Raw genomic sequence first — 10,810 nt, 5'->3', positions numbered from 1 at the left:
TGCCACCAGCAGCTTGTGTGCCAGCTATAATTCCTATGAAAAAACCAAGGAGAAATGATTCATGGCTTGATCTAAAGAAAAAAAGTCAGAAAATCAAAGCGCAATAAATACCTTGGCGCACCGCCGTCCGCGAATTGAGCATCGCCATGAAGTCCATTTTCCCCCTTTTCGAGGGTAAAACAGGGGACTTCAAAGCAACCTTCGGCGCAGCCTTGGTACCTTGCTGCGCCTGAGGTTGAGCCACCAAAGTCGCCGGCTCTACAAACATTTGAGTGAGCAAAGCTTCATTAATAACTCTACCGGAATCACGCTCATAAAACCACAAAATATAAACAAAGTATACCTGTTGGAGAAGATGAAACAGCAGGCGCAGCGCCGCTTCCCTTGTCCGCCGCGCGAAGAGATGAGGTGGCAGCACCATACCTCGTATGGACGGGAGGATTGCCCACACCTCGAGGCAAAGAAGACGAGGAAAACTTGGAGGTAAATCCCTTGGTTTTCTCAAGTCCCTTCGCTTGGGTAGGAGGATCCTGGGCAACAGGGGCATCATTTTTCTTCTGTTTTTTACTGGCCCCTGCGCCAGTTTTGCCTTTAGCTTTGCGCTTGAGTTGTGGCGCCTCAGCTTCTTCCTCCACCTCCTCTTCCGCAAGCTCCAACTCATAATTCTCGAGCGCATCTACAATACGTGCAACAGAAATGTTAACCAAATTTGGTATTCTAAAGGCCTAAGCATAAGTACAAAAGCTTACCAGGCGCATCGCTGTCAAAGTAAAATTCTAAATCGACAGGGATGAACATATCATCGAAGCGATCGGGGAAAGCAACTTCCCCAGCGCTCAGCGCGACAGAGCCGCCCTCCATATGTAACACCCCGACCAAAGGCGGATTATACATCGGGGCGCCACATATTGTTTCATTACTCGTGACACTATTGGGTGTCAATATTTAATAAATACATTCATTCGCGCTACGCGCAAAGTAAACACAATAACATAAATCATCATAAATCAATATATTATAAATCATAATATTCGAACAGCAAAAACTTGTCTTGATACATTTTAATCTAGGTCCAAAATAAAGAAAACTTCCTACGTGTCCACAAGCTCCAAAACAGCTACTGCAAACCTGAACATGTGTTAAAATAAACGTCAAACACTTGCGTGTTGGTGAGAAATCAAGTTTAATACAATACATAGATAACAATAAATCTGCGCGCAACACGTGTATGTCTGGTGTTTAACAAGGGTGCAATCAGATTGTGATCAAGCCTAATTAGATCATAGCTCATAGTTCATAGTTCAATCCGTGCTCCCAATTGAGCACAAAAACGAGAAAACATCTGTGCAAGTGTAAACAAAGAAAACCGTAAACGATAGGTCTCCCGTGTTCATCTAATGGATCCATGAAAACTGCGGAATAGGCCGAACAAAGCGGTTAATGATACACACATACAAATAACAGCCAAGTAAACGTCCTCAACACATGGGATACTGCGCGACTAAAGTTCATAAACAAGTTTAAGACTCTAAGTTTGTACGAACACATGAACATCCCAAAACATTAAAAATAAAAAGGGATTAGGTACGAGATTACTCACATGATAAACGATGCGGTGTAAGATAAAGCAAGAACCAACTTTAAACAAGTACAAGTTAACCTATAAATAAGATTATTGTTTTAATGATTTGTTTTAAGTCTTGATTATAAGCTAGTATAATTAATAAGTAAGTTATTATATATATTATATATTACCGGAAAAGCAGGGCAGAACAGGGAGGAATACGGAGGCAAGGGGAGAGACGGCAGAGGATCAACGGCAGAGAGCAAGGAAGAACAGGAGAGATTAAGTGCTTGTGTGTGTAGTGTTAGGAAAAATAATACTATTATTTATAGGGAAACCCTAGGAAACACAATCCCTAGAAAAGGGGAAAAGATCTCAAAAAGCAAAAGATTCCAAAAGCAAAAGATATCAGAAGATATGGCAGCTGCAGGGGGGCAAGATAAAGCTGACAGGGAACAGTAAAAAGCATGGGCGGATCAGATAAAGGTACTGGTCAAGCATGGAAAAAGCAGATCTCAAAAGATAATGTCAGTCACTTTTTCTGTCAACCAATGGGGTTGGTGCGCATGCTGCGCCAAAAGTGGCTTTTCAGACATAAAGCAGATTAGGTCAACAGCACAAAAGATAAGACAACACAAAAGCAAACGGCTAGATTAAACAGAAGAAAACTCAAAGGGTTTAGCGCGAGAAGGCTCGAGCGCGAAGGCAGACACAGAAGGTCAAGAGAGCGCGAGCGCGAAGGCAGACAGAACCAACCTTAACGCGTCGCGGAAAGAACTACATTTCTAAGCGCGCCGCGGGAAGAATCACATTTCTTAGCGCGCCGCGGGAGGAACTAAAATTCCTAGCGCGCCGCGGGAAGAACTATAATTCTTCGCGCGTCGAGGGATGAACTACGATTCTTAGCGCGCTGTGAGAAGAACTACAAATCCTTAGCGCGTCGCGGGAAGAACACCGTTCTTAGCGCGCTGCGAGAAGAATTACAATTCTTAGCGCGCTGCGAGAAGAGTTCGTCTCGCGTATCGCTGTAACAGGTGGTCTTCACGCAGGATTCCTTGTAAGGGGTCTGGCGCGTGGAGCTGCGCAGACAACCTTAGGCGGGAAGGAACAAAGGACAAGCAAAGAGTTAGAAGAAAAAGAGGGAAACAAGGCGTAAGGGCGGGACGGCGACAAGAGGGAAAAGAAGGCGGAAAGAGAGAAGGAGAGGGACGGGACGGCGGAAAGAAAGAGAGAGAAAGAGGCGGGAAGGAAAATATATTATTATTATTAAAAATAAAGTATAAGTATAAATAAATATTAAATCATAAAAGAAAGAGATCGGGTCAGAGAAACGGGTACCTGGGTCGGGTCGGATCGGGACAGATGTCACACCGTATGCTCGTCATAGGCGGCATGGACGTATTCCTTGCTTACTGCATAAAACAAGACAAATGATATCAGCAGAGCGAATTATATTCGCGCACAAATAATGCAATGAGCTAATAACTCACCTAAGCCATCAACTTGGACGACAGGCTCAGTCGCGCTGTCGGTCCACCTCTTGCTCATACCAACCCCCACCAGCGCCTCCTCGCAAATATTCTTGGCGGGGGATGGTTCAGCAGTTAACTTGTTAACCCATGTGCCCGTTGGGTTCTTAAGAACATTCTCATCCGCGGGCGCAGAAGTGATCGCGCGCATGGTCATGCGGATGGGATCACACCAGCCTTAATATAAAAAAATTTTTCAGACCAGTCATGAAGGCTTTTGAAGGAAACAGTGCAGCACTTAACCTTCTGACTGCGCGGTATAAATGAGAACCAAGAATCTTGGATTTTTGGCTTGTAAAAATATTGAAAGCGCCGAGGGGTGGGCTCCTCGCGTTGAGCTTTGCACATGAACTAAAAATGAATCATGCGCACTAGTCCACAAGGATGGACTTGGGATATGTGAATCCCATAAAACTGAAGGAGCGCACCCATAAACCTTGTCATCGAGAGACGAAGGTTACAGTGAGTGAAAAAGTGAGAGTATAAGGAGATATAGCCGGTGGGCGGATCTGCCGCCGTTTGCCCGGCCGCCGGGAGCAGACAGCTGTACTCAGGGAGAAAACCCTGAGAGGCGACGAGATTTTCGAAGTCAGACTGTTTCAATTTGCAGGGAATCTCATCCCATCTCTTCACTGTTTTGTTCTTCCCCACCTCCTCCGACGAAGCCTCGGCAGCCCGTTTACCCTTGCCGGTCTTCTTCAAAGTGGACATAACTAACGATTTTACACGGGGTTTGCTGGGGGAAATTGTGGTGTCTGGGTTATCAGACATACAATTGTGAATCAAACAGCGGTTACTTTAAGCATGGAAATCTGGAAGCAAAAGATAAAGGCTCTTAATCGGAATGAAAATTGAAGGAGAAAGAGCTCTGAAAATAACAATGAAGATGAAGAAAAAACCACTCAAAGGGCTTGCTTTTATAGGCCCAGGAGAGAGAGAAAGAAACAGGTACTGATCAGAGTTATGCTCACGCGCCCCCACTCGCAGGTGCAGGCCAACATGAGCGCGACACGTGTTCCTGACACTGTATGAGGAGACATGAAAGGCCACTGTAGCACCTCGAGCACACGAAAAGTCTGACACAACGTCTCCATCTCTGACGCATGTCAGCACCAACCAACCACGTACATGGACGATTCATTTCAACCAAAAGGATAGAATTTCGCGCAACGCACATATGAGAAATAAAAAAGAAAAGACAAACCCTATTAAAAGAGCAAACTATTAAGTCTAATATCTATCTTACCTCGCTCGCGCGAGACAAGACACACATTAGACTGGGGGGGCTTGAAGAGGTATGCACCCGCCTTAACATCGAGCGGGGCGGGTCAACCCACAAGATATAGACAAGAGGCTTGAAATCAAGATGTCATGAAGACACAAAGCCAAAACCTATGCGCGTGGCGCATATCACATATGCTCACGCATATCACATATGTTCACGCATCACATATGCTCACGCGTATCACATATGCTCACGCATCATATATGCTCACGCATATCACATCTGCGCGTGGCGCATCTGCGTGTGGCGCATATCGCATAGGCTCACGCATCATATATGCTCACGCATATCACATCTGCGCGTGGCGCATCTGCGCATGGCGCATATCACATATGCTCACGCATATTACATATGCTTGCGCATATCACATCTGCGCATGAAACATCTGCGCGTGAGAATAAAGAGAAGACCTCGCGCATCCCCAGGATAGGCGCATATCACACATGCACATAATCAACCACGTCGTTATCCAAATCAGGATAAGGACAACCATGATTGTGCTCATCAGACAACCTTCCAGAAGGTATCCTCTAAGGAATAAAGAATATGCTGATGTTGACAGCTACCAATGAAGGGTGGACAACTCAGCAAAACCCATGTGCTACCACGTGATTGCACATGGGTCAGGTGAAATACCTTGGTCAGAGAATAATCAATGAAAAAGCATCAGGTGTCCTAAGGACACGTGGCGCGAAGCAATAGGAGGAAGCCAAAAAGGCCTCAATTGGGTCTGAGCCCAATCATTGGAAACCCTAACACTATAAATACCACACCACCTCCACAAGGGGAGGTAAGCAAGAAAATACACTCTAAATCCTTACTCACTTTCAGATTATTATTATCTTCTCCTACAATATCTTATTCTCACACCGGAGGGTTACCCCAAAGAGGACCCCTCTGTCCCTTTCTGAGGGGTAAGTTCACGGTGCTGCTCGTTTTGTAGGTGGAAGAATTCATACTCCGGAAAACCATCGGTGATATAGCACACTCATACCCGAGGAAAATTGATCATCTACTAGTAAGTCGATCCACGTTTCTTCAATGACATATGTTTTCCAAGTAACCAATGTACTTTTACTTCTTTATATAATTTTCAATGCGATCTTTCAATTACTATTGGTGACAATGTACAACTTTTGTATAAAGTTTCCTTTTATATCTATCTATACTTTATCATTTACTTAGTTACGAATCATACGATTGCCATACCACTTTGATCGGGTGGTCATGAAGGTTTTCTCTAAAGGTTTCCTCTACGCGGTTATCATGAATTCAAGTCCTAAAAGAAAGAACTTCGTCTGTACCCTTACGAGATTACAAGCGTTTGTTGTAGAAAAATAAAAAACAAAAACAAAATCAAATCATACGATCATTTACGACGTTATAAATATTCTTTACTCTTCCGACTTATGAATTTTGAAGTTGATTTGTCTATTTTTTTTACTTTTGTACAACATATAAATAATATAACAAGTGATACAACATATTAAAACGTGAATAAGGATATGACTTTTAACTTCATACATAACATGAACACGACACGATAATATAGGTTTTAAGTTTAGTTAACCCAAATAAAGAAAACAATATACTATTCAAAAGATAATCATATGATTTACTTTATATTTTACACCAAACACACTTAGTTAGAAATGCACAAAAAAATCGGGTTGGGATCAGAAACCGGATTGAAAGCGATCCGAAAAATAGCAAAACTAGTTGAAACTGATCCGACCCGTTAATTTTAATTTACAACATCGAAACCAGTCTGGAAACCATTTTTTTTTGAACGACCAACAAACATAAAATGCTTAGGTACTCCGTTTGAAAACCAATTTGAAACCATTAAAATCAAAATCAGGTTGTACCCGCTGAAACCGGCTTGTTTATTAATTGCGTAAATTAAAAATATGAGAAAAGAAGGCCTTTTAAGTTGTTTGGGCTAGGCCCAAAAAGTGAGCCTAGGCCTAAGCCCAAGCCCACATACTTTTGCAGTTTAGAAACCTCTAAACCGGCTGACGAGCACAGACAACGAAAACAATGGCGACTTCATCTTCTTCAACGTCTGCTGATATGGCGGATTCTGCTCAATCACTTATTAAGCAGGTTCACTTCTATATTTATAACTCTCGTTGTTAATTTCAGTTAAGTAAATTTTAATTATGATGCTTTCATAGGGTTTGAATGTGTGTAATGATTTGATTTGTAAACAGATAAGAAGTCATAAGGTTTCAATGGCTGAACTATCTGCACTCTCTTCTTCTCGTGTAAGAATTTCATATTTAATTTATAATCTCTCATATGTGTTTTTCATTATTACTTAATTACATTATCTGTTGCCCTATCGAATCGATAGTTTTTTACTTATTTACAGATGAAAACCGAGATAAATGTAATTAGATTGTTTTAATCAAGGTTAAGTATAAAAAATTAAATGAAATTTTAGTAAATTTTAACATTGAGGTCAAGTTATTTAACCTAGAAAGTCTGTATAGGGCAGAGGTAGGTGTGTAAACGAGCCGAGTTGCTCGCAAGCTACTAGATATCGGACCGATGAAAAGCTTGAAACAGGCGATCGTTTTCAAGTTCGAGCCGAAATAAAGCTTCTTTAGTTTCCGAGCCTAAGATCAGGCCTTGTATTGGAAGATTGTTTAGGCTCATTGAGCGTTAACGAACTTTGTGTGTGTGTGTGTGTTTTTTTTGAAGTTTTAACTCTTTGGATTTCTATGTATTAATTTTACACTGAAAGCAAAGCGTGAGCCGAGCTTTGGATCGCTTAAGGTATTGCACATTAGCTTGAGATGAGCTTAGGCTCATTTAAGGTATTGCACACGAGCTTGAGCTTCGTTAGGCCGAGCTTAGGCTCATTTAAGGTTTTTTTCAAAATATATGAAATAATTAAAGAGCCGAACTGAGCCCAAGGTTACAAAAACAACTCATGAGCCAAGCTCGAGCTCTTGTAAGTCAAAATAAGCCAAGCTCGAGCAAAGTCAAGCCTGGGATCTGCCCAGATCGTTTGCACCCCTAGGCCCATACTGTCACACCCTCAAAATCCACTAACGGAGTTTTACCGTCAGAGGGTGTGAACTAACAGGATCGGAATCATTAGTTATAATCAAACACCATATTCAAAGTTTTTAAACCACAAATGTTAAAGTTTAAATACGTGCGGAAGCGTAAATCATAAACCAAGTGTTGCGTCACGTAGGACGACTTAAAACCCAATTAATAACAGTTTAAAAACAAGTTTGCAAAAACGATAGTGATCAATGAAATGCATGTTCCTATACCGCGCGCCCGCCTCGGCTACCTGAGAATAACATACTAAAAGTGTCAACACAGGGTTGGTGAGTTCACATATATAAATAAAGAAAATGTTTGCGTTTACGTGTTTGCGTTTGCGTTACCAGATAGTGTTAAGTCAATTATATATCAATAGGTAGCTAGCCTATAAAACAAGTATTACTAAGTGTTCGACACCGAAGCTGACTTTTTATCATATGCCTTGCCACCATGTCAACCACGACCATGGTAATGTGTTAGCCAAGATTACACCCACTCGACCTACAGTCGAGTTTAGAGTTGGGTGGGGTTTGTCAAACCCAGTAGTACTACTCAACAGTGACTCGCTATTATACAAATACTAAAAGGTTCGAATGTTATGAAGGACTTTAGTTGGTTTGTTTGCCACTTAGCCTTACAAGCGATAATAACCAATAACAAAATCTGAAGTGTTTGGAGTATGTTATCTCCCCCAAATAAAAAGCGTTTAAAAGAGTAAAAGGGAAACGTGAAACTTACTGTTTGCGAAGAATTCTAAAACAAATCCGAGAGATGCGCGTCACAGAAAATCCTCACTAGTGCTCTAAAACAAAAATGAGATTTTCTAAGTATTTAAACTATTATTGAGTCTCTAGACTCGGCACATAATACCTATGCATGAGATACGTTTCGTGTTTCGTTTGTGAATTATGTGTGACTCGACAAACACATTGGTAGCACGTTACATGTGTATACAACTACTTAAGCATCAAATACTAACATTGTACATTACTAGTAAATCATCTCCCCACAAGGGCAATTTAGTCAAAACATGGCAATTATCTATTAACAAACACGTTTCATGTATTTTCACATAGTTCAGCAGCTAGTTTTATCAAGACAGAATTCTACTTGAAAGATTACTCTATTTAACAGATCATAACATATCAATTAATTCACCAAAAATCGTCACAAAACCACACATGAGTTAGGTTTCCAGAACTATTTTTATTCCACATGGTTTTCTCACAAAGACCAAAACATTACGGTAAACTCACAGCAGTCAAAATCATGCGCAACAAAACGATATTTGCTATTCCCGTTAAATGGTAAATTCAATTAATGCAAGACCAACTGGGTTAGATTCTTAACTCAAAATGTTAACTTCCAGAAGTGGATCCAACCCATTTGGTCTTGTAGTTTATGAGATATGATAATTTCAAAACAGCCTAACAGCAGACCTCACAATTCAGACTTGCACTACAGTTTTGTAAAATAATAAAAGTTAGCTTTTACACGTCCAAAAATTACAAATTTGAACTCTTTAGAAACTAGACTCAACCTAGTACACTGTAGTGTTATTAATTTCGACCAATTACCACATTAACATTCAGTTACAGTCGTCTAAACATCAATTTAACAATCTGTCCAGTTCCAGTTTACATCAAAACTCAACATAACAACAATCTATGAACCATAATCCATGCATATAACTCTCTAGACACAAGATTTACCAACCATGCATATCAATTTTACGTTACACACATAGTTAGGGTTTTACTTGAAAGTTTAAAATCAAAGAACAAGTAATTAACAAGCAATAATAACACAACTAGTTATCAATTCACTAGCAATTCATCATCAAACATACAATCAAACCCTAACTCATCTCAATCATCACTTTCAAGAATTAGGGTTTTGGTTAACCCATTCAATATCAAAATTAAACACATAGAATGCATAGAGAAGATGTTAATTACCTATCTAGCACCTTAATTCCTTTGATTAAGCTTGGAAAATACTTGTGTGTGTATGTGTTCTTGCTTTCGGCCGTCCAAAGGGAGAGGGAGAGAGGAGCCGATCGTTTAAGGGGGAGGGGAGGAAGATTAGGGTTTTTATTAATATTATAATATTAAGCATGTTTCACATAGGTCCCTCAACTTCTAGTTATTCAATTTCTAGTGTAAGCAATAACCCTTGTCTCTTGTGTTTAGTATTACACATAACTTATCAAGTAACATATAGGTTAACAGATAATTATCAAGTATTTGTTGTTTATAATATTCATCGTTTGTTCACCAATGGTTTGAGTCTACTCGTGTGTGTTTCGGTGAAATTCCGAAAGACTAATTGTGTAGTGATTGTCATGCGTCATCTAAACCCTAGTTTAAATGTAATGAGATATGCGTTATGGTTCGTGTGATCTTAAGTTTGAATTAACGAAGTTCGGATTAACGGAGTTAACCTGAAATTGACGAGTGTCACACATACCTCATGTTAAAATCAAAAGTTTTAAGGAACCAATTGTTTCATCGTTCACCAAATTTAACCTTGTTTCATATAGCCATATCATGTGTTTTCTTTCTTGTTGTCATTATATGCAATATACAGAAATACAGAAAATTAAGTGTTTCGTGACCACAGAACGTTTATCATAAAAATGGCAACATATTCTTCCGAACAAGTATTCAACAGGCAACTGCATCGGAAAAGAGTAAATTCTTCTCTTTTGCAATCATATGCAAATGGTTTTATATTGTTTCTAACATTTGTTTTGTGTTTGTTTCTTTGCCAGAACAACTTGATACACTCAAAGCAAAGCAGCAAAAACTTAATCATGCTAATTAAAACTCGACCTGCTCGTTTGTCTTTCAAGTTTCATATGTGAAGACGCTGAATTTTCTTCAAATTTCAAGTGTCTCAATCTCACACTTGGCATCAGATGATGTAGCATGATTATGTTTTTGTAATGTCTTAAAATATTGGTCAACTGATTTGTCTTTGTCTATCATTCTTATGAGTTATAGACACAATGTTTAATGGGAGTTTTCCACACAACAAACAATTACTCGTTCTCCATACTCGTGTGAATAAAGCTAAATTAAAATTAAAGAGTAAATCTGCAATTGTAAGGTAGAAAGTTCACTCATAAAGCGCAGAAAATATCAATACACCAGTTCTGCAATCAACACTAGTATAAGCCTGTAAACTGCAGTTTAGGGTATATTGGTAAATCACAGTTTATCTTTTTCGAAATCTTGCCTCTTTAACTTCCCTTCTTCGCATCTCAACCCCGTATAACTCTAAACGGGCGCACCCATTGTTATTTGCTCGATTTAGACAGTTTACAACCTTTTGGATAATTTTTTTAATTAGTTTTCAAGAAGAAAA

The 10,810-nt window shown here is 39.8% G+C and overlaps 1 long non-coding RNA gene across 1 annotated transcript; it reads left to right on the top strand.

Annotated features, from left to right (window-relative positions):
- Positions 1-6,404: 6,404 nt before the first annotated feature.
- Positions 6,405-10,771, top strand: LOC143530722 (uncharacterized). The gene is made up of 4 exons (XR_013134911.1): positions 6,405-6,484; positions 6,592-6,645; positions 10,064-10,133; positions 10,215-10,771. It is a non-coding gene; the product is annotated as an uncharacterized LOC143530722 (long non-coding RNA).
- Positions 10,772-10,810: the final 39 nt, after the last annotated feature.

The sequence above is a fragment of the Bidens hawaiensis genome, unplaced genomic scaffold (assembly GCF_021521415.1).
Source record: "Bidens hawaiensis isolate Kalapana, Puna unplaced genomic scaffold, B.hawaiensis_p1.1 tig00009003_1, whole genome shotgun sequence".
In the NCBI taxonomy this organism is placed as follows: domain Eukaryota; kingdom Viridiplantae; phylum Streptophyta; class Magnoliopsida; order Asterales; family Asteraceae; genus Bidens; species Bidens hawaiensis.
The sequence above is the reverse complement of the archived record's forward strand: the minus strand, read 5'-3'. Positions and strand labels throughout refer to the sequence as shown.